The sequence below is a fragment of the Ursus arctos genome, unplaced genomic scaffold (genome assembly GCF_023065955.2).
Source record: "Ursus arctos isolate Adak ecotype North America unplaced genomic scaffold, UrsArc2.0 scaffold_8, whole genome shotgun sequence".
Lineage (NCBI taxonomy): Eukaryota > Metazoa > Chordata > Mammalia > Carnivora > Ursidae > Ursus > Ursus arctos.
This window is the reverse complement of record NW_026623100.1, coordinates 72,808,834-72,834,062: the sequence shown is the minus strand read 5'-3', so window position 1 is coordinate 72,834,062 and position 25,229 is coordinate 72,808,834. Positions and strand designations below refer to the sequence as shown.

General features: G+C 39.9%; 1 long non-coding RNA gene across 2 annotated transcripts in view; it reads right to left on the bottom strand.

Annotated features, from left to right (window-relative positions):
• LOC123001989 (uncharacterized) overlaps positions 1 to 25,229 on the bottom strand; it is a 520,842-nt gene that overhangs the window by 435,211 nt on the left and 60,402 nt on the right. For both annotated transcript variants that reach the window (XR_006411420.3, XR_008958225.1), the window contains exon 2: positions 10,573 to 10,700. This is a non-coding gene — a long non-coding RNA (uncharacterized LOC123001989). The remainder of the gene's footprint in view (positions 1 to 10,572; positions 10,701 to 25,229) is intronic.

The following is a 25,229-nucleotide window of genomic DNA, read 5'->3' as shown; positions in this document are numbered from 1 at the left end:
ACTTGTACTGACTTAAGAGAATATGGCAGACCCTCTTGGGCTGCTTTATAGGCCACAACTGCCATGGCTTCTCTTTGGTCATTGACACCCCTAGTTTCAGAGCTTACTTCCATATCAGTTCTTTCACGCATGCCCTCCTAGCCAACTGGTAGACTCAGCGGGTAAAGCGTCACTTCACTTATCCTGCTTCTTCCTGACTCCTGTCCAGCACCTGTGCTCATGCCTACCCCTTGAGTCTGTTTTTCAGAGCCAGTTGGACCCACAAGCTATCCTGAACCCTACCCATTCTCCTCAGTGAGGTTAAAGCTTTTTCTGTATTTCCATATTTCCCCAGAGGCATACATTCATTGACTCATTCAACAAACAGGCATTAAGCCTGTACCATACGTGAGACCTTATCCTGAGGCAGACGAGTAAGAAAAATAACTGAAGTAGCAGCCCACATGGCTTGAGCACCACTGACAGCCAAGGCTATACTAGGAGCAGGACTATTACATTTAACCCTCCCAGGAGCACTAGGAATAAGTATTATACTGATGCTATTGTACAGATGACAAAGATCAGGTGTCAAAGGGGGTGGTTGCCTTACTTGCCCAAGATCCTTCAGAGTGGAAGGCCTAACTCAGAACAACAACAGTTCTCTTGAGTTTGGCCCACTGCTCTGAATCACTTTGCTATAATTCTGCTCTGAGGAAAGTGCAGGTGCAGTGGTGGGCTGCAGGATTGGGGGAGGGGGGACAGGTTCTGGCGACTGTCTGGTGGAGCCCTTTGGGATTGGGACCTGAGTGGTATGGGGAAGCAGCTCAGTCTTTGGAAACCAACTAGGGACAGAAGGAAATCCAGAGTGAGGAAAGGAACTGAAAGGGCCTGGTTTCCTTTAAGTCTAGATCTAGGTTCCCAAAGTGAAAGCAGCGAAGAGAGGGTTCAGGTAGGGTTGCCAAATAAAATGCCAGATGCCAAGTTAAATTTGAGTTTCAGTTAAACAACGAATATATTTAGAATAGGTATGTTATATATGTGTGTGTGTAAATATATTTTATGGTTCGATATTGTTTCTTCTGAGTTTGACTTTTGTTGCTGTTGTTAAATCTGGCAACCCTAATTTCAAGTCTACTTCTGGATGTTTATTCCTCAGATCAGAAAGTAGAAAGGCCTCAAGGAAGAGGCCCACCTACAATGTAATATACACATGGTGAGAGTATTGCCCCTGTGTCATCCCTAAAGAACCTGGAGGTTTGGGACAGAAAAGGAAGCTGACAGGCTGTAGGAGAATCAGAGGGTATTAAACACAGCTTACCCCACAGCCTGAAATGTGCTTCCTCCTCCTACCTAATCCTATATTTAAAAATCAAATTTCCAAGGTAAACCCAAATACAAAATACCTGCTTATTAATTAGCTCCTGCTTAGATAGATTTAATGTATAAATCCCAATGTGGGCCAAAACCAGATAATCCCACAAAGTACATTAAGCATGACCTTGTTTCCAATGCAGTAACTCCTTATAAAATAAAACCCATACTCCTTAGCATGATGATATCCAAGGCTGACCTCAAACTGCCGTTTTAGACTCAACTGTCTCCACAAAGCCCTGAAGTTCTGTCAAACAGGAAGCACCCTGGAGCATAGTCAATCAGTGACAGCCTTGAGTCTGCCTACGTTATTCCTCTCCCCAACAGAGGCCTTACACATCATTTTTGCTTGTCGATACCCGAAGTCAGGGAAACAATAATAGTAGAAATACTTCACCACTCTTGCCTTCTAGCCCATCATGCCACCAAAATGCCTATTGCATACACTGAAATTATGAACACTCTATATAGCCAATGTCACCAACTGAATTCTCAAGGAAGTAGACACTGATATGGCGATAAGAGTGCAAAGGTTTATTGATCAGTAATATTCGTGAAGAGAAAAGAGAAAAAGCGGTATCAGGCAGGGAAAGCTGTCAAAGAGATGCCAATCTAATGATGCTTTGCCAGCACAATAGGGAGCTGGAGAACAAAAACTGCCCATAAAAGACATCCCAAAATGGGCATAAATGCCTAGGCCCTTGTACCACTGCCTTGGTTAGCCTTTGTCCAATTTCCAGCCTAAGAATAGCGTGACCATAGCCAGAGCTGAGGCATCCTGACAAAGCTAATAGTTAGAAGCTGTCAACTAATCACACTCCAGGGCTGAGTAAAGAGTGTTTTGTTTTTAAGGGGGACCCTAAGTGGTATATCTCCATGGCTACCACAGCTGGGAAGAGATTCCTAGGCAGGGCTAGTCCTAGAAGGACTTTGGAGACACGTTAGTCTGAAATATGCCTTAAAACTTTGGCATGACACCTGAATTCTGCCATTCAAGAATCACCCCTTTTAGGATATTAAAGATTTTTGAAATTTATGAGATCCTCAATATATTTCTTAAAATACATACACACGCCTAGCTTAAACCCATTAGCACACATAAAAAGTCATGACAACTGTAGCAGTACTAGATGATAACTAATGCCAAGGATGTTGGGGTTTGAGCGCCTGGGGCACAAGTCCTGGCTAAAAGATGGAATAATTCATTCAAAGCAAGGATCCATAGGAACTAAGCAACAGATGACCAATTTTTTGAGTTCAGGAATGCAAAAAGAAAAGGAGGAAGCTAAAAAGAGGCAAAACAATAGGAGCCTCATTCTGAGCATGCTTCTGACCTGTACTGGGAACATTAAGATTCTCTGCTAGGTTACCCAGTGACCCAAGCAAGTTAGCCCTGCCAGCGAATCCTGCTGGAGAGGAAACTCTTTCGATCTGGAGATTCCATTTCAGTGGGGTAGGACTTACTGGAAGGACTTGAGCTATTAAACCAGAGTAGGCATCTAGAGTTCTCTGGCTCCTGCTGGGGCAGTATCTCTCATGGAAGCTCCCGAAGCCCCCAGAAAGCCCTTCTGTATTGGCCTAAAGTCAACCTTTAAGCAAGCTGTACCTTCCTGGAGGCCAAAAGCGACCTCACGCATGTAGTTTCTCTACAAGCATTTATTCGGTGCTGACTGTGTGCCAGGCACCATGCTATGCATTGAGGATATAGTGAGAAATGAGACTGAATCCCTATGCTAACAAAACTTCCCATTCAGAGGCCAAGAAGTGAATGTTCAATTTCAATTGAAAATAAAGAGTACTACTAATTATGTGGGAATAGGATACTGGGGGATCTCTTGGGAGGTCAAGAAATCCTGCCAGAGAGTACAGAGGAACTGGCCTCAGAAAGGGAAATTCAGAACCAGATTCTATGATTTTGTAAAATCTGGCCAGAAGAGTGAGAATGGTTTCTAGGAAGAAGTATATGTGAAGGTAAAGAAAAGGAAGTATACCATATTCAAGAGCTGCCAGGAGTTTGGTATGCCTGCAGAAAAGAGGCTGAGAATTAAAGGAGAGGAAATGGAGAAGCATTAAGAAATGTGGCTGGAGCGCCAGATGGGGGCCAGGTCATGAAGGGCATAGTCTTATATTAAGGAATTTGTATTTTATCCTGAGGGCAATAAGATGTCACTGAATGACCAGTACATTGCCTAGCACATAGTCAGCCCTCAGTTAAGATCAGCAATTATTCAAGCATTCATTCAGCAAATGCTTATTGAACACTTAAAGGATGGTGTGCCGGATACCTTTCTATGCTGGGGTTTTAAAAAATAGTGACTAAAACCTGAAATTCTATATTCTTTCTCAGAGATGCCTACTACCTAATGGGAAAGTCAAACATCAAGAGACATGAACATACAATATAATATTGCAACAGCATCAGTGTTATGAAAGGGACATGCATGATGCTGTGAGGTCTCTGTGAGGAAGTGGCAATGCCCTGAGATCTGAAAGAAGAGCAGCCATAACCAAGGAAAGTAGGTTCGGGGAAAGGAGAGAGTTCCAGGCAAAGAGAAAAACTTGAACAAAGACCATGAGGGAGGACGTTGCATGGCTTGACTGAGAAACTGGAAGAATGTCAAGTGTCTTGAACCCCAGAAGCTCAAGGGAATATGGAGAGAGGTTAGGCTGAAGAAATGGGAGGAGCCTTCCCATGCAGAGAAACTTGTATGCAGTCATCAAGACTGTAGCCTTCATTGTGTGAATAACAGGAAGCCAGGGATGCTTTTAATCCAGGTGCCAAAAGAAATGCAAGAGATACATGACTGCAATTTAGCTTCGGAAAAGATTTGTCTGGTTGCAGTGTGGAGAATGTAGTAAGGGAGACATGTGCATTTTTTTTTAGTTTAAATTCAATTAGCCAACATATAATACATCATTAGTTTTTGATGTAGTGCTCAATGATTCATTAGTTGTATATAACACCCAGTGCTCATCAGATCACGTGCCCTGACAGGTGAACTTTGGAGGACACTAGCTTTGAGACTGGAAGGAAGGATAGTAACTTGGACTTTGATGATGGCAGTAAAGATCAGATTTTCAGACTTGGGTATCAAAATAACAGGACCTTCATGGGTGAGAGAGGTTTCTGTCTTATATAAGGGGGTGGATGGTGCTATCATTTACTGAGATGGGAACTCTGGACCAGTCCTGGGGAAAATATGAGTTCAGTCTGAAACATGAGGAGATTTAGCTGTTACTGAGAGGGCTAAGTAGAAATGTCAATTAGGCCCTGATTTCTCAGATTAGATAGACACATGATAAATAGAGAGGGAGATAAAGAGAGGGAGTGAGGGAGAGAGAGGGAGCAGGTAATCATTGATACTGTAAGCAGATGAGCTAACCCAGGGAGAAGAATAAAGTGAAGTGATCAGATGTGGCTTAGGCAAATGTCACACTAGCTGCAGTATAAAGAATGGACTGGAAGAGGCAAGACTAAGACAAGTTCAAAGGATGCTAAAGTTATCAGAATTGTGATGCTGATGACATAATATAAAATAATGGCGGTGTGGACAAGGAAAAATAAAGTGACTTGAAAGATAAACAGGTAAAGTTGACAGAATATGAACAGGAATGGAAAGGGAAGAGACCCATGGTGACCTAAGACTTGTATCTGGGGCAAGGGGTTGGGTGATGTTGTCATTCACTGAGAAATGAATTTTGGAATGAAGATAAATTCAAATATGAATATGCTTTTAACACCAGGAATCATGCAAGTAAACAACTGGATTTGCGGTCTGTAGCTATCTTTGGGTCAGGAAATAGAGCACCACCCTAAAGCTATACATCCAGAAGTTATCGATCATTCCTATCAAGGTGGAATATGAACCTACTTTTGTGTTTATTCATTCTGTGATTATTACTGAGTAGTCTACGATGTTTTAGTCATGGAATCAGATGATTCCAATAGGATGTGGTAAGAGAAGAGATGGAGACAGAGGGAAAAGAGAGCCCCAGCATTTAAAACATAAGCAGAGGAGGCAAGAGAAAAAGCTGAGGAGTGACCCAGTTCCATTCACTGTAGTAAATATTTCACAGTTTTAATTCAAATCGCATATAAAATACTATCTCTTTTTTAATTACCTGGTCTAATTCCTGTATTTTATTCTGCCTTGTTTTCTGAAACACTTCAAACATACAGAGAATTACAGAAAAGAATAATAAATGTTTCTATACCCACTGCCCAACACTATCAAATTCTAACAAAATGCAGAAGAATGCAGCAGGCAAAAAACACAAATTCCACAGCCAGATGCTCCGGGTTCACATCCCAGCTCTTCCACTCACTCTCAGGTAGTCTGGGTCTTATTATTTAACCTCTGTGTCTGGCACAGAGTAAGTACCTCATACACATTAGCGTTCATGTTTTTTTTTACTTCTTCCCCCCTCCCCCATTATTTTGCAATACATTCTTCAGATTGCTTTTAAAGAAAGGAAACAAAACAGAAGCTCCCAAACTCATTGTCTTCCCAACACTCCCAGGAATTAACCACTATCTCACTTTTGTTGTTTATCCTCCTAGGGTGTTTTATCTTCATGCTGCCTCTGTATGTGCTCATAAATAGAATACAGCATGATTGCAAATATTTTCAGATGCATACCAATGGTATTATTCTATACATATCTTTCTATAATTTGCTGTATTTGATCTACATTCTATGTTTTTAACATGACTATATTATAGTTTTTTAAATATGACTATATTATAGTTCCATTCCATTGATTTTTAACTCTTGGTATATTACTCTATTTCACAAATATACTGCAATGCATTTATCCATTATCCTGTTTGTGGATATTTAGGTCAAGAACTGTTTCATATTATAAACAATGCTTCCATGCCTTTCCTCTATAGTCAGGAACAAGAGAGGGATGTCTTCTCTCAGCACTGTTATTTAACACAGTACTGGAAGTCCTAGCCATAGCAATCAGACAACACAAAGAAATAAAAGGCATTAAAGTGGCAAGGAAGAAGTCAAACTTCCACTATTTGCAGACGACATGATACTCCATATAGAAAATTCAAAAGACTCCACCAAAAAATTACTTGATCTGATATATTAATTCAGTAAACTCGCAGCATACAAAATCAATGTATAAAAATCTGTTGCATTTCTATAGACAATGAAGCAGAAGAAAGAAATCAAGGAATTGATTTTATTAATAACTGCACCAAAAAACATAAGATACCTAGGAATAAACCTAATGAAAGAGGTAAAAGATCTACACATTAAAACTATAGAACACCGATGAAAGAAACTGAAGAGGACACAAAGAAGTGGAAAAAATATTCCATGCTCTTGGTTTGGAAGAACGAATACTGTTAAAATATCTATATTACCCAAAGCAATCTACACATTTAATGCAATCCTTACAAAACACCAACAGCATTTTTCACAGAACTAGCACAAAAAATCCTAAAATTTGTATGGAACCACAAAAGACCCTGAATAGCCAAAGCAATCTTGAAAAAGAAAAGAAAACCTGGAGACATCACAATTCTGGACTTCAAGCTGTATTACAAAGCTGTAACCATCAAGACAGTACAGTACTGGCACAAAAACAGACATATAGATAAATGGAACAGTATAGAAAACCCAGAAATGGTTTTCTACATGAGGTTGCTGGAAGGCAGGTCGTCAGAGGGATGGGTTAGATGGGTGATGGGCATTAAGGAGGGTACTTGTGATGAGTACTAGGTATTGCATGAAGGTAATGAATCACTAAATTTTACTACTGAAACTAATATTGCACCATTTGTTAACTAACTGGAATTTAAATTAAAATTTGAAACAAAGAAATAAATAAATAAGAAGAAAAGTCTCAAATCAACAACCAACTTTAAAACTTAAGGAACTGGAACAATAAAAACAAAGCCCAAAGCTAGCAGAAGGAAATAATAATAAATTTAATACTACTATGAAAAATAATATGAGACTGACACACTGCCTGCTGTGCTAAGGAGGCAGGTTACTACTACTAATAATAAAGATTAAAATAGTGATAAAGAAAATAGAGAATAGTGAAGCAGCAGAGAAAAATCAATAAAACTAAGAGTGAGTTCTTTGAAAAGATCAACAAATTAAAAATCAGAAATGAAAGAGGAGACATTACTACCAACAAGAGTGAAAAGAATTTTTAAAGTGTGTTATAAAGAATTATATGCCAAAGAATTGGATAACCTGATGTATAGGACAAAATCTGAGAACCATATGACCTACCAAAACTAAATTATGAAGAAACAGAAAATCCAAATAGACCCATAACTAGTAAGGAGATTGAATTAGTAATTAAAAACTTCCACTTCCCAATAAGGAAAATCTCAAAACCAGATGGTTTCACTGGTTTAAAAAATTATCACCATGGGGCGCCTGGGTGGCACAGCAGTTAAGCATCTGCCTTCGGCTCATGGAGTCATCCCGGCATTATGGGATCGAGCCCCACATCAGGCTCCTCTGCTAGGAGCCTGCTTCTTCCTCTCCCATTCCCCCTGCCTGTGTTCCCTCTCTCGCTGGCTGTCTCTATCTCTGTCGAATAAATAAATAAAATCTTAAAAAATAAATAAATAAATAAATAAATAAATAAATAAATAAAAAATTATCACCAATCCTACTCAAACTCTTAGAAGAAATTGAAGAAGGAACATTGCTTAATTCATTCTATGAGGCCACCATTATACTGAAAACAAAACCAGACAAAGACACTACAAGGAAAAAAAACTACAGACCCTCATGAATAATGATGCAAAAATCCACAACAAAATACAAGGGAACTGAATTTGACAACATATTTAAAAAATTATACACCAGGACCAGTAAGATTTATTCCTGGAATGTAAGGAGAGTCTCATAAACAAACAAACAAAATCAATAAATGTAGTACATCACAGTAACAGAGTGAAGGGTGGGAAGAAAGCAGATGATCATCGCCATTGATATAAAAGAAGTGTTTGACAAATGAGAAAGGTGATATAACAGACCCTATAAAAATTAAAATAGAAATGAGAATATTTTGAACAACTTTATGCCAACTTGATCACAAGTTAGCTCAAATACACAAACTTGTGAAGAACACGAACTATGAAAGCTCATTCAGGGAGAAATAGTAACAAGAATGGAACAAGAAATAGGCAATAAGAATAGCTCTATACCTTTTTTTAAAATTAATTTATAGTTATAATTCCTTCCACAAAGAAAAGATCAGTCCCAGATGATTTTTCCCACTGGTGTTTTGACAAATATTTAAAGAAAATATAATGCCAATTCTATACAAAATATTTAAAAAATAGTAGAGGAGGGAGTGCTTCTCTACTCTATGAGTATTACCATGGTTGAGGGAGAGAAAGAGAAAAAAAAAAGCAAAGACAATAGGAGAAAACAACAAAAGCCCACCTCAATATTCCTCATGAACACAGACACAAAAATCCTTAGCAAAATATTAGCAAGTTGAATCCTGTATATAAAAAAGATATACATTACGACCAAATGGGATATAATGCCCCGGGGATATAATGCTGGCTGAGTATTCAAAAAATCAATGTAATTTTCAATTAGTACACTAAAGGAGAAAAAACATGGCAATTATGATGATTGCAAATAAAAAGCTTTGACAAAATTCCACATTCATTCATAAGAAAAGCTCTCAGGAAACTAAGAATAGACAGAAACTTCCTCATTCTGATGAAGGACATCTACACAAAACCTAAACCAGTAATCATTACTAATTACAAAACAGTGAATGCTTTTCCTCCTAAGATCAGAAAGAAGCCATGGATGTCTGTTCTTACCATATTTATTCTAGATTGCATTGGAGGATGAAGAGACCACATGCAGTCACATTAGTAGATAGTTCTAGTTGAGCTAGTTGCCAGTATCAACTGCCAGCATGTGATTGATTCATCTTGCATTTCTAGTCCAACTGAACCTTCAAATGACTCTAGTCCCAGCCACTATTTGGCGGCAACCTCATGATCAACTCTAAGAATCATTTGGCTGAAACCAAGTCTATCCACGGAAATGCAAGACAAATTAAAACAAAACAAAATCGTTGTTTTAAGCCACTAAATTTTGAGGTAGTTTGTAACCCAGCAATTGACAACTAAAACAAAATTATTTATAACAGTAAAAACTAAACCAAACCATACCGCTTAGAATAAATTTAATGCTCCAGAGTATTGCTGAGACATTAAAGAAGCATGGACATACCACAGTTTCCTGTCTCTAGGCATCCAGTAAGTGCTAAAATATGCAGCCCGTCTTTGCCATGTTCTCAATAGGTGAACCAGTCCAAGTGAGACCTTTGCAACTAATAGATTGTTCTTTCTGAAATTAGTTTCTGGAACAACGGACTATCCCCATTTTCCTGAGCAAGGAAAGATTCTCCAAAGATAAAGATAGGGAGATCTGCAAACTTTCTTCCTTCCAAGGAGATCAAAGGAGGCTCTAGCATTTTCTCTAAACTACAGAAAGACCATATACAATATCTATGCCCATTAATAAAATGTTTTCCATTCCCTGATCTGAATTCAGTTCCTAGCTGTTCAGTCTACCGGGAACATAACACCACCCAGAGCTGACTCAAATCAACGCTGTGTGGGGGTGTCAGGAAATAACCATCAGCCACCTATAAGCCCAGAAATGCTATGTGGTACATTTAGTACCTCAGACACACTGCCACTTTCAAATGTATCATTGTTTGAATGTAGCTCTGTTTTTCAGTACTTACTCTGTGATGAAAACCTTGGTATACATTTTATCTAATTCCTTAAAGGAAACTTTTTATTTTTCTTTTAAATTCCAAAGTTGCAGAGATTCTCAACCACGGTAAGAAGGTATTTTTTAGTCCCATTTTTCATACAGGAATACTGATTCATAGAATCTGGGACCTATGTTCTATCTGAATTCGAAGTCTTGGCCTGGTTCACCTCCACTGCCTCTGCTTGTTATTAACCCTGTTTGCTTACTTATCTGTCCTCCATTAGACTGTGAGATTGAGTTCAAAGACTGCGCATTATTAATTTTTATATCTCTAGGAAATAGCATAGTGCTTAGCTCTTAATTATTAACCACAAAATGGCATTTAAAATTTTGGATTACAAATTGTATCATACATACATTAGCCTAAGTATTATCTCCCTTAACCAGACTGTAAGATCCAGGAAGGTAGGGGTCACATTTTACTCACCTGGCATTCTCTGTGTCTAGCGCGATGGCTGACACACAGTAAATGTTTCCTAGTAGAATAAATGACAGACACCAGTTCACCCAATTGCCTCGGCCTTCACATAACTGGCAGTGGAATTCCCAGAAGAGCTGTAGAAAGCAGTAAGGGTATTAATGAAATAAGATTCTGTGAATAATTTAGTAATTAACATTGCCTACATTTGCATTCATTTGCATAATGCTTCTTAGCTTATGAAATGCTTCCGCATCCATTTTCTAACATGAACTTCACAATATTCCTGTGAAGTACACAAAGCAAATGTTATCAGCACTTTATAGATGAGATGTGGTATTTTGCCCAATGATACAGGAGTAGAAAGCAGTGACACTGGAAATAATACACAGATTTCCTGTCTTCCCATCTAGAGCTCTTCTAATCGGATCACCCTTTCACCAAGGTGAAGAACTACACATTCATTTTGGAATCCAACCATTTATAGCTATGGGCTGGCAGTCAGATCCTAAATTTTTGAACTTCAATATCCTCTATTGTAAAATTGTAATAGTGCCTCCCCCAACGTGAGTCTATTCGTTAAAATGTTTATTCTTGATATTAATGTATGTTAGTATAGTTTAATATATTAATGTGATAATGTACCTAAATTATCATAGTAGTATAATACCAATGTTATTAAAAGAGTCATTTGTTATTTTTATTAAAAATAAAAATACAAAGAAGATAAAATAATGAGTGAGTACAATGTGGAAGTACTAAAATTCTGAATATAACTATCAGGAAGAAATAAGAAATCTTCCCAAAAAAGAAGCAGAGATTTCACAAGTGATGTCTTCCCTAAATTTCGCTCCTTGTTTCCTTCCTGAGCCCAGGAGTTCAATCGGGTCAAGCGCTCTGCTACCCCAAAGAAGCCCTCATCAATAATGGAGGGAGGCTCCAGCATCAAGCCAAGCCAGCTCTCTGCCCTGCAGTCTGGGATTTGAGCTACATTGCTGACACTATAATCTAGCTCCTCACTTTCACATTAAGAATGTCTTTGGCAATTATGTAGATTTATGTAAACCATCTCATAAATCCAAAGAGGCGAGCTGTTTTAGGCAGTTCTTCAGTGAGATTTCTAACTACCAGCCAAAAGTCACATTTATTAGCTAGTCTCCAGCATGATGTTCAGATTAACAGTAACTGCTTTAGGATGTTATAGACAGGTGTCAAGATGGTTTTTCCAGCTCAAGTCTAGTTCTAGACAAAATTTTATTAACCTCCTAGGGTTTTTAGGGTGCTCAAATCTAATTTGCAAGAACACATGAAGTCAACAGGCCTGTGAAAATGTCAGAAATACCTTGCTGAGGACAAACGCATATGGGTTAAGGGGTGAGTCTGAGTCCACTTGAATTTCCCCCTGCCTCCAACATAAACCATCAACTCCAGCCAACAGCACCACTGACTTTCAGCACCCTTTCCACTTCCCTGTGCCTGTGATTATGTTCACTCAGCCCATACACCTAGAATATCGGTCCAGCTCCTCTGTGACTGTCAAAATAATGGCTGTCATTTATTATTATCCAATGGGGTGCATCTATTCACACATTTAAGTCACTGAAAGAATTTTTGTCTCTATTTTACAGATAAAGAACCAGAGGCTCAACAAAGTTAAGCAATGTATTCATAATATACAACCAGGGCTAGAACTAACATTTAAACTCTGATCTGTTTAATTCAAACCCATGCTCTTCCCATTATGCTCCTTCTCCCAAGGCCAGCTCAAAATCCACCTCCTCCAGAAAGTCTTCTTTGAGTGTACACCTCTGAATGACCTCATACCTCCTTCTTCCCTACTCATTGTCTACCCAGCATATTTTGTCTGGTGGTGACTCTTGGTCTTTAAGGTCTCTTCTACTAAACCATGAAATTATTGAGGACAGGGCATTCTCTTGTATTTCTAGTACATCTTACCCATCCATCACCCACTATGTTTTTTATCCCATTGAACTAAAAATTTGTGGTGAAGACAAACATCCTATTTGATCTTTGCATACCTTTAGATGTCTTCAGGAGTGCTGCGTACATAGTAGACAAATGGATGCTGACTTGAATTTAAATTGGATTTAGATGAACCAACTGTTTGAAAGATGAAAGGAACTAGGATGCAAAGAGGCTAAGAGCCCAAATTCTCACATAAATTTTCTGACAGTTAGGTCTCTTGATTCACCGACCAATGGGTTTTTCCATTATACCTAGGGTGACCATTTAATTTATTGCCCAGACTAGGACATTTTTAAGAGCCAGAGAGAACAGTATTAAAAATTATTTCAGGACAGTAAGCGTTAAACAGGATGTATCATCATCTAATTATTAATGATTTCTCATTATCTTTACCAATGGCAATAACAGTTGCATATGCTTATACACAGTGCTTATAATGTGCCAAATACTATTCTGAGATAACAAATATTAGTTATAATATAGATATATGTATAAATATATGCATAAATAACAATTTGTTTATTTGCCATCAAGTATTATTTTTGCCCCATTGTACAGATGAGGAAACTGAGGCACAGAGAAGTCACATATTTAATAAATATTGGAACTCACTGGGTCACTCTCCTCCAATGGACCTCAGTCTTCCATCTTTAAGGATTTTAGACTACTTTTTCTAGAGGTCTACTAGCGCACGAGACTCCATCAATGGTGGACTGATGGATATGGTTTTACTTCAGGGTTTTTAGCATAGCCTGGCACCTGATGGGGACCAAAAGAGGGAACTCATCTTGGTCTGAGTCCAAGGGACAATTCTCCTTGACTTCTGAGGGCCTTGATGACAAGGGGCCACCTTACACACAACAGCCCGTGAAATTGGTACAACGTCTCCAATTACAGATGGAAAAGGAGAAACTCAGGAAGGTTAAGTGACTTACCCAAGGTCACATGGTTAGTCTATGGAAGAGCCAGGATTGAGACCTTGTCTATCTAACTCCAAAGCTGTGATCACTGTTCTACAGCAGTCTGGCACAGAAATATCACCTTAATTATCAAACAAAGCTTGTTTTTCTCACATCGCCACTTTCATGACTTAATATCTCTACAGCTTAGAAATACTGGCATCCAGTAAGGAAAAGAAGCATTGTTAAGGGGGGAGTGGGTAAGGTAAGAAGAGAATTCCATTCAATTCAACCAACTTTACTACCTATCTCCTTCCTACTGCTCACACATACTTAGAAACTAGATATAATCAAGGGTTTATGAAGACACCACAAAAGCATACTGCTAAATTTCTGAGGCTCCATGGTTGTCAAGGAAACAATAACTTCTCACTTACAAGGAAGCTTCTTGGAGGGACATGACTCAGAGATGCTAGGAATTGGAGTCTTTACAGGGGAATTGTCTATATGAAATATATAGAGACGTCACTATACACCTCTCCCACTTGAATTTCCCGAAGTACATCTCCATATCCCAACTACTCTTGCTGCACTAACACTGGGCTAGGAACCTCTCTACTGCCATTCAGTTTGCTGAGAGTGTTGACCCATGGGTCCCAGCCCAGTTTGGTTCTTTTAGTAATCGTCTCCCATCTTAGCATGAGGCACCAGAAGCAACAGAAAAGGAGCACTTTGGGGGATAAGCAGGGCCTTCAGACACAGACCCTGAACCACCTCTCTGAGCCCAATTTAGACCCTACTCTATTCCTGATCTCTTTAGTTGGCTTCTCACTCCAGTTTCCATTTGTGTCCCAACTCCCTTTCTGCTCTGACCTGCTTGATCTGTTCCACTCTTGGATGTCTGTGTCTTCCCTCACCCTGGGATGGGGAAAGCTGTGGTATTCTGCAAGCTAATCTGTCAAGACACAGTGTTTTCCCAGCCCCTGCTTTCATTCCAGCTCTTAGAAACTTCTCTCCTGTGGTCTAGCCTTCCAGGTAACCCCCACCCTTTCCCCAGTGGCCAGATACCTACTGCCATGGGCCAGAGTCAGCTCACTGAAAAGACCTTGATAGTCACTATTTCAGCTCTCAGTCTGATGATATTCTTCCCTCTCTGCCATCTCAGTAAGTGGCCTGTAAGTCCTTGCTGGATAACCCCCTGCCCAGAGCGCAGTTCTGACCAGCAGAGTATCTCTTCATTGGTGTGGGACCTGCCTTCCAGGCTGCACAGAGCAAGACCCCTTCTCCATCCTTTCTAAGAGGCACAGACCATTCTCGATCTCCCTGCCTCAGGTCCTCCCCTCTAGCCATTCCCCACATGAGCGCAACCATTCCTGTCAGTGTATGGACAATGCTTAATTTCCTCACTATGACCTTGGCTACTTGAAGGGAATGGCCACACAACATTCACAAGACAACACTAGAACTTGGCACTCAATTCCTCCTGAGGTTTTGTTACAGATATCCTCACCGACCCTCTCCCCACTGGACCTCCAAGTCCTAACTTGTGTTTTCAGGATTCCTTATCCCGTCTTTTTTTTTTTTTTTTTCAGTCTGAGTGATATCTATTTGACAAATCTTAAACTTAGTCCTTTCCATGCCTATATTTCTACTTTCCACAGGGAAGCAGTATCTTGCCCCATCCACTACGTCCCCTCTTTAACAAAGTTCTCTCAGATTCGAAGAGCACGTAGTGAGTGCTTATAGTATTCTCAACTCCTTCTGGCTTCACTAGCATTTCCTGGATTAGATACTCTCAATTCTTCTATCAAGCACCGACTGATAAACATTGCCTTGGAGGGAAAAGAGTACCTTCCCTTCTCAGCTTTAAGAGTATCTACCTAACTCTATGCTTTTTAAACCAAACCAACTACCCCAAATCCCATGAACTGCTCCATAGCGGCCAATAAAAATGAGCCTGGACATTCCAGCCCCATTGGTGACAAATATCTATGAAGTTTCCCTTCACTTTTCTCCTTCCCTCTCACCTCTGGAACTATTTTTCACCTCCCTGACTCCCAGCATCCCAAATCTGTCCCACACTAGTCATTCCTTAAAACAAAACCCAAATTTGCTTTTTAGCATTGTTCTTGCTATTATTTCTCTGACAAGATGTATGTTTGCTCACCCCGTGGTGTCAGCTCACCTGCCCAGAGTCCTGCACAGTTTGAACTGAGCCAACACCAGCACACATCCTAGGCACTGCATCAAGGGTTTGAAAACGCTGCTAGATATATCTGCTCCACTTTACTGCGACCCCAAAGAAAAGAGCTTGTGGGGGTTACAAGTGGTTGCTCAGTAAGGATATTTTTTGGTCATTGCAATTCCTCACCAAGTCTCCAGCCATTATTCCAAGTGAATGCTCTTGTCTGCTTTCCAGACAGATAAGCTGATTTCTAAAGCCAAAGACAGAAGCAAAATACTGACTATACAGCCAGAATCACTAAACTCCTTCATGGCCAGCCTCAAAGGAGCTTCTGCAAATGCTACAGCTGGCTCTTCAGCACACAAGCCAGAAGGACTGACAGCCACTTAATGAAACCTCATCCTGGTCAAATGTGAAGTCATCTCATTCACTATGCATAGATTAGTTACGCTTAATGAAATTTTGGCTAGAAATTTTCATTTTCGTTTTTAGAGGTAATATTCACCTAACTACAAAAAAATACAGCATTTTTAAACAAATCTCCAATAATAGCTTATGCATCCATTGCACAGAAGACTGATGAGATATAGACCATGTTTGATGGAATTAGCATCTAATCATAAGACCCTATCCCAAAATATACAGCTGAAAACACAGATGGGAAAGAAAGAGTCTATGGAAAGACAAAATGAAAACAGAGCCTTGATGTCTCCAGTTTTATCCTTAGAAAGCACATGTTGTTACAATTTTTAGTCACCAATGGAATGTAGGCTTGTCTAAAAGAATATATATACATATATATGCATATATATAAACTAGTTAGTTATATATGTTAACTTAATATATTTATTAACTAGTTGTTAACTAGTTAGTCACCTATACTAACTAAATATGTGCGTGTATATTTTTTTTTAAGAGAGAGAGCATGCACAAGTGGAGGGGGGAGGGGGAGAGGAAGAGAGAAAAATCTTAAGCAGACTTCTCACTGAGGGCAGAGCCTGACCTGGAGCTTGATCTCACAACTCTGAGGTCACAACCCGAGGCGAAATCAGGAACTGGAAACTTAACCATCTGAGCCACCCCAGCGCCCCTATATGTACACATTTAGTTGATATACATAGTTAACTAAAACCTGAGCCATCTGAAGCACTTTAGGTCTTTTCTCTAAGACGGTGCAGACTAAAGGGTAGATGCCCTTGTCAGGCATGAAAGCTCAACAAATGGGCTTTGTGTCCTTGCCCTTTCAGCCCTTAGGTTGCTCCTGTTCTGAGCATCTCATCACTGTTCAACATGACTAAAACCAGTTCCAATGTTTGGGCCAGACCCACCCATCCCATATATACAAGGCTTCCCATCTTTGCCCTTTCCAATTCTTCCCCGTTGTGAATGTCCAACTGCAATCCCTCTTCACTCAGGAAAACTTCCTAAATACAATCAGCTCCCAAACTTCCCCCTTATCTTCACCCGTAGCATATATACTCTGTGTCAGTAAATTAGAAGTCAAATTGGTCCTTCTTTTTAGCATATTCTCTTAGATCACTGTCTCATTTAACTCCTGCATTTCCTAATTAAAGACTGACCTCACCCACTTTCGAAGAATTAGTCAATCATTTCACACCCATTAGGATGGCTACTATCAGGAAAACATAATAACAAGTGTTGGTGAGGAGTGGAGAAATTGGAGCTCTTCTTCAATGTTGATGGGAATGTTAAATGGTACAGCCACTGTGGAAAACAGTATGTCTTTTCCTCAAAAAATTAAAAATAGAAATACGATATGAACCAGTAATTCCACTTCTGGGTATCTACCCAAAAGAAGTGAAAGCAGGGTCTCAAAGAGACAGTTGTACACCCATGTTCATAGCAACATTATTCACAATAGCGAAATTATGGAAGCAACCTGAGCATCCACCAATGGACGAATGAATAAGCAAAATGTGGTAAGTATGCAATGAATGTTATTTAGCCTTAAAAAGAAAGGAAATTCTGACACACGCTATAATATAGATGAACCTTGAGGACATGATGATAAGTGAAATAAGTGACAAAAAAGACAAATATTGTATGATTCCACTTAAATGAGGCACTTAGAGTAATCCAATTTATACAGACAGAATGATAGTTGCCAGGGACCAAGGGAGGGGAGAATGGGAAGTTATTAGTCAATCACTGTGGAGTTTCAGTCTTGCAAGATAGGAGAAGTTCTGGAGCTAGATGGTGGTGGCAGTTGCACAGCCATGTGAATGTGCTTTATGCCACTGAACTCTACACTTCAAAGTGGTTAAGATGGTAAATTGTATGTTATGTGTACTTTATCACAACAGCAAAAAAAAAACAGAGAAAAAACACTCAGGCAGAAGGAAAAACAACTAACATTCTTACTGTCCCTGTGCTAAGTAACTTCCACACATTTTCTTTCTTAATCTTTGTAACAACCTTGGTTTTAGCTCCATTTTTCAGATGAGTACATGAAGCTGAAGCTGAGGAAGTCAGTAATTTTTCCAACTAGCAGGGAATGCAGATGTGAAGATAGGCCTATCTGACCTGGGACCACTGCTCACATATTACCTTTCAATGCTACTTCAGCCCTTCATGTAAAGCTTCATCCCCTGGAGACAGAGGAATGTGCTTTAAATATTGGTTTCTCCTGATTAGCATAGCCAAACCTAAAGTAAGTGCTTCTGCAGCGTTTTTTTAATTGTTCTCCTCTTTGCTTACTTAGAGAGTGAAAACACCAGAAATGGAGGATGCCTTGGTGTCATTTTTACCTGAGGTTTCTGGACTTGACTCAGGACAAACCTGTGATCAGCCAGGCTGCCCGGATGTGCCCTTCTCCACTGCAATCTATGATCTGACAGAAAGAATCTATTTTAGGATTTTCCACGTCCGCTCTGATTCTGAGTAATGCCTGAGACTTGTTATCTAGCAATTAAGCAAGAATAGATGGGAAATTGTATTTACATTTTCCACACTGTTGAGCTTTCTGTACCTAACCTTGAATACTTAATACTGTGCTGAGTTATGATTCATCAGGGACTGATGGTTTTATTTATCAAAACAAAGCTTAACTCTCAGTAGGATGGTTATCTGGAAAGAGAAAAAAGAATAGAACATGCATTTTAAAACTGTCAATGATGAAAATGAAAACTTATTTCCCTTACCGAAAGTGAGACTCTTCAGATCTTTCTTCTCTTGCTTCCCAACCTTTACCAAAATAACCATAGTACCAGTTTCTCCTTTCATTTGGCTTGTTATCCATTTGGAAAGCCCTTACCCTCACAGCCACATGCCCAAAGTCTAGTCTTCCTGCAGGGTTCAGCTCCATTCCATTCTTCCGTGAAGACTTCTCTGACCCATTCCCTATCTCCCTTCCTTCCTGAGCCCACCTCCTGCCATTTAACTTGTCCAGTGTCTGCACATGATTCATAGTACTTCAGTTTTCTAATGCTATTGATTTACACTTCACATCTTCCCTCTAAACTGGGTAAGACTTCAGAAAAAGAAATTTCATTTCTCTGAACCATAGCCCAAGATGTTGTAGGCAGTCAGTCAGTATGTACTGTTGACATATATTACACATATTGCATTTATTATATTTTACTCATGTATATATAGAATTCAAAGTTTAAATATATCCAATTTCCTTTAGAATATAGGGCAGAAGAATGTCTACAGCAATTGTCAGTAATGTGGTTTTCAAAGAGCTACCAGCTTTACTTGGAAAAACTATTTATGATGAAATGTCCTCTAATGTATTTATATCAATGGACCCAAAAGAAGCTGGGACAAGCATAGACAAGGGTGAACAGGATGTGGCGGTTCCTGGGAATGCTGGTAGATTCCGTTTTTAAGGCTCTTCTAATGCTAAGGGCATGTACTTTGAGGACGTGTGGATACCTGATTAAAATTAACTCTCCACAGGCTAGCAGATGAGAGCACTATTTAATTTTCATTGCTTTCCTTCCTTGCCATCTTCTAGATAACAGAAAATTAAATTCTGATTCTAGTACAATGTTTCTCAACATAGTTTCACTTTAGAATCATCTGGAGTGATTTGGAAAAACACAAATTCCCAGGCCCTACCTCCAGAGATTTGGATGCAATTGGTCTTAGGCATCAGCATCTGTTAAAAACTCCCAGAGTGATTGTACAGTGCAACCAGAATTGAGAACCACTGATATAGCATTTGATCTATTGATTCCTCACTCTGAACCTGCCGTAAGTGCCAAAATAATTAAAAGCAACAGTCCAGCTTCCATGCTGCTGCAGAAAAATGGAAATGTATTAGGTCATATGTATTAGGTTATAAGAGAAAGGGTACAATATAGTAAAAGATATAGTACAGGATGGGCAATTGCCCAATGACATTTCCAAAAGTCTGGGTACCGTGGGTCTTAGGCACAGAACCACATTGTGGCTGCTAGAATCAATACCCAGCAAATAACCCAGAAAAGACCTGTCTGCTAGGAGGATGACAGTCATTACCCACTAGAAAAATGGCACCCACACATCACTAGGCACTTCGGTCTTCATTGTTTCTGAGAGATGGGAAGTCGAAACCATGTAAAACTGGTTCTGGTCAAAAGAGGAGAGGCCATTACTGGTGGCAAGTACTCCCTTGAGCACCTGGAACAACTTCACAGTTGGGAGAAGAACAGAGGCAGATAAAGAGTAACTTTATGAGCAAACACAGATTTGTGGTTGACCAAACCACAGTCAGAAGCAGCAGACAGGATCCCTACCTACAATGTGCAGGTAAGTTAAACTCCCTAAGGGTAGGCTGAAATCTTTCAGAAAGAATAATAGGACTCTTGTCTTGTTACATGATATGAATGACCCGTTAGGGTTAGGATCTATTAACAGTTGACCTGGTTACAAGGGGTCTATGGGTCACTAAGGGAAAACATAAAATGCATTCAAAATGGTCCATTCTGTAGGTGAAATGATTAAAAGAAACATATTTCAACTCAAAACATGTACAAGATAGGGAACTCTTCAGAGGTAGAACAGCAGCATTTCCCATGGAGTCAGAAGTCCGCCAGACCACATGTCTTCTGGGGTGCAGCTACCTCTACATGCCCCTCGAGCACTAAAATTTAGCCAATGAAAGACTGAGCCCAACATACATCCTATATTGTCAGTCTTTGATGATAGCACCTTCCAGCAGCCTACGCCAGAAACCTGAAGCTTCCCTTGATTCTTCTTCCTTCTCCCTCTCCCATCCATGTCCAATGGCTTAACAAGTTTTAACAGCTTTCTCTCTTTTCATCTCCACTAACTATTGTCTAGTTCAAGTTAGGCCATTCTCATTGTTTGTCTAGACCATCTTTGTCAAACTAAAACCCTAGAGAGGCGCCTAGGTGGCTCAGTCAGTTAAGCGTCAGACTCTTGGTTTTGGCTCCGGTCCTGATCTAGGTGTTGGCAGGATTGAGCCCTGTGTTGGGCCCTGTGCTTGGTGTAGACTCTGCCTGGAATTCTCTGCCTCTCCCTCTCCCTCTGTCCCTTCCCCCAGCTCACTCTTTCTCTCTCTCCCTCTCAAATAAATAAATAAATAAAATATTTTAAAAAAAAAAACAACCCTTGGACCAAATCTTGTCCTCAACTTGTTTTTATAAATAAAAGTTTTACTGAATGACAGCTACACTCATTCACTCACAGGCTGTCCAGGACTTCTTCCAAGCTATAATATCAGAGCTGAGTATTTGCAAAACAGACTGTATATGGCCCAGATAGGCAAACATATCTACGATCTAACCCTTTACATAAAAAGCTTGCTAATGCCCGGTTTATGTCATCCCACTCCTACACCCAAACCATCCCTCACACTGCTAATGGAAGAGTCTTTCAAAAATACAACTCCAGGGGCACCTGGGTGGCTCAGTTCGTTGAGCATCAGCCTTCAGCTCAGGTCATGATCTCAAGGTCCTGGGATCAAGCCTGAGGTCAGGCTCTCTGCTCAGCTCAGCGGGGATTCTGCTTCTGCCCCCCCACCCACCCACCCCCACACACGTGCTCACTCACTCTCTCTCTCAAATAAAAAAAACAAAATCTTAAAAAAAAAGATACAAGTCCAATCATGTCCCTCCATAGCTTAAAAGCATTTGATGGGTCCTCATTAAATTCAGATCCAAATTGTCAGCCTGGCATTTAAGACCCTTCACTGTATCTTCTCACCTAGTCCCAGGCTCCCTCAGCTCCTTTCTTCTCTCTCCACTAGGCACAATAGCTTTCTTTCCTGGGGAAATCCATGCTCCAATTTGACATGAAGGTCATGTAGACATGTTACAACCCCCAGAGGGCTTATTAGATCATCATTTCAACAAAGGAAACTCTTCCCTAAAGAAATTTACTTTCCAGTTTACTCTATTTTATCATATAATGGCCTGGCTAGGGAAGGGGATTAGAAAGTTTTAACAGAGGTAGATCTTTAAGTGGGAGGAGTTCATCCTGTATTAGAGATTAGAGGAGGACTTTCAGAGGCAATCCTCTGAACAAAGTTACACAGTTATAAAATACATACATATAAAGAGAGAGAGATAGATATACATTTGTATCTATAAAAAAATAACTATAGATGAGAAACAAGTTTGCTGTGGTGAATAACCCCCGATGAGGATAGAAAGGTAGAAGGCAGTTAATGTCATAGTGAGCACCTGCTACATATCTATTATCAGCCAAACTTCTGATGACAGTAGGTTCTTGGAAATCATCCCACATATGAAAAACCAATCCAAGATTGCTAAGCAGGGAAATGTCAGGATTATATTTTCTTTATAAAAGGAAACCAGTGACAGTGAGAAATAAGTGGAGAAAAAAAAAATAAAGGCAAACAATCCAGTATTGAAGTACTCATAATACCTCAGTGAAAAATGAAAAAGTTTGACCTTGGGTGGTGGCAGTTGAGACCAAAAATGAAATTAACAACTAAGTGAACTTGGGAACTCTGGATAAAGGAATGAATGCTGAGCTTAAGGCTTCTAGACTGGACACTTAACTAGCTGGAGAGTGGGACCTGTAGTCAAAATCAGGATTACAGGAGACGGAACTGGTTTGGAAGGCAAATGACAGGAGCATTTATATATGTTAAGTCTCATGCTTAACTTAAGCTGGATATTATCTAGGTTGATCTACCAAAGATGCAGTTTAAAAATGTGTACCTGTCCCTCCAATGAAAACCTGAGGCTAGAGACTAAAATACCATGATAATATACTATGGGTGATCCTCACAGATCGGTGAGATAAGTGAGCACCAAGAGTAAATGAGATTCGTGACTTAATTCCTACCTAGAAGGAAAGTGAGATAAAGTTTGGGAGTGGCAGAAACCCTGAGAAAACATAGTCATATCATCTTGGCTTCAAGGATGCCCAGGAGGGAAACCAGGAGCATCCTGGTCCATGTTGGTGCCATGGGCTGCAAGAAAAGAAACCGCAAACTAATCAGAGAAAGAAAAATTCTGACTCTTTCTACCAGGCATAGAACTGAAGAGGATGAGATGACTCAGAAATTAAATTCAGGATGTTTTTGAACATAACCCACAAATAAAGAAAAGGAAAGAGTATTTTGTAAGGAAATGTTAAGAGAGGACTATTCCTGAGTAGGTCAAAGTCCTAATTAGTAGAGACATGAGAAGCTAAAGAGATGCAAAATGTCCCCATGTGATGAGAAGGTAGTTGTACTTCTGCCTCTGGCAGCCATCCTAGTTTGGCTGAAACAGGACCAGGAAGCAGACTAGCGAGGTCTATCTTCAGGAATAAAAGCTGAGAGCAGAAGACAGAAGCTCCCATGATCATATCAAGGGAATTTGGATCTAAAAACCAAGGGGACCATGACACTGAGAACTTTACTACTTCACCTTCCTTTCCTATTTTGGCTTTCCTTTGCTTCTTTTCCACAGAAATCAACCGTAAAACCCCTATCATAACAAGGGCCTATCAGTTTACATAAGGATACAATGAAGAAGGAAAGAGGTGTTAGCAGACAATCACTAGCGACAGGTCAATCTGAAGAGAGGGAACCCAAAGAGATCAAGCAGATAGGGATAGCTATCAAAGGAGAGAGAATTTCTAGGTTTTCCATCAAGGAAAGAAAGGAGCTCCTGAAATTTTAGCCCGTACCTCAGAAGTAGCCAACAAATAGCTCTCATTCTACCCAGATTTGTATACAGCATATTACAGAAGGTACCAAAAGGGCAATGCATCTAAGGACACATACAGTGTATCACAGCTTATCAGGGAAGGTTGGAATCCAGAAAACACTAAAATTTCTAGAGACAATCAAAGGAAGTAATGAAGGGGTTCACCATGAGATGATGGTCAGGGAATGGTTAGATCGAACACTCAGTGTGAATGGTACTGATAGATATTCAAATAAACACACACTCTACACTTTAAAGGGCTCACAGTCCAAGGAAGGAGACTGAAGCCAAGTGAAGACAAGGCACCAGACAAAAATGAAGTCATGTGAGAGCACATGGATACTGCCAGGCCCAGTCAAGTCCCTTAACCCTGAAGTGTGCTACAGGCCCACTGCTCATATCTCTGAGGCACAGAAGGGAATGAGAGAGATGCCCGAAGACTGGAAATGAACAAATGCAGTCATGAAAAGAAAAAAATATAGGCCTCATCAACAGAAGACCCAAAGCATGCTATTTTTAGACCCTGGCCAGCTGGCAGGGTCCACTAGGCTAACAAGGCCAGAGGCTGCATCTTGGCTGTATTCTGATTCTCTACTGTTGCTTCCTCCTTTATGCAGACTCCTAGGGAGGAAAAACATCACTCCTCCTTGTAAAGCCACAAGACACTGTGGAAACAGCACAGACTTTACCAGTCGGACTAACCCCCACCCCCATTCTTCACTTCATATCCATATGAACTTGGCTAAATTCTTCAACCTCCCTGAAACTCAGTTTCTTCATCTATAAAATGGAATAAAAGTTTTGCCCTCAAATGTCTGTTGTCAAGATTAGCTGAGAAAATACATTTAGTATTTAGTTCAGTGTCTGGCAAATAATGACTGATCAATAAATATTATTAATTATTATTCCTGTTATCCTTTTGCCTGAGATATAAGCATACTCCATTTACCAACTTCCTTCCAGTCTAGCCCCTCCCTGTTTGACTAGGAATTCATGTAGGCATGTTTTCCATGGAGGCTTCAGCATCTCTCAGCCACCACACTGACCCTGGAAATGGCTGTTCCCCAGCCTGAAGACCTTCATACTCCACTCCTCTTGCAGGCTGCCCTCTACTGACCACAGGCAGTCACTGCAATTGACCTTTCAGGTCCTGAGAGTGTCAAAATACAGGAGAGAACCTTACTTCGACTGACTTCTAGAATTAGCTGATAAATAGATCACTTATAGTCACACAGAAAAGAAGGAGATGATCACCAAGAACCAAAATGGACTCACTAAGAAAATATATCCTGCTAAACCAGCATCATTCTTTTTTGAAATGGCATTATTAGTCTGATGATTAGAAAATATGTTAAATAGAATTGCCATAAAATACTTGCCAAATGTTTCCTAATAAGCTCGTAGAAAAGATGCAGAGCTATTAGCTGAAATAAAAATCAGACAGAAGGCTCCATGACACGT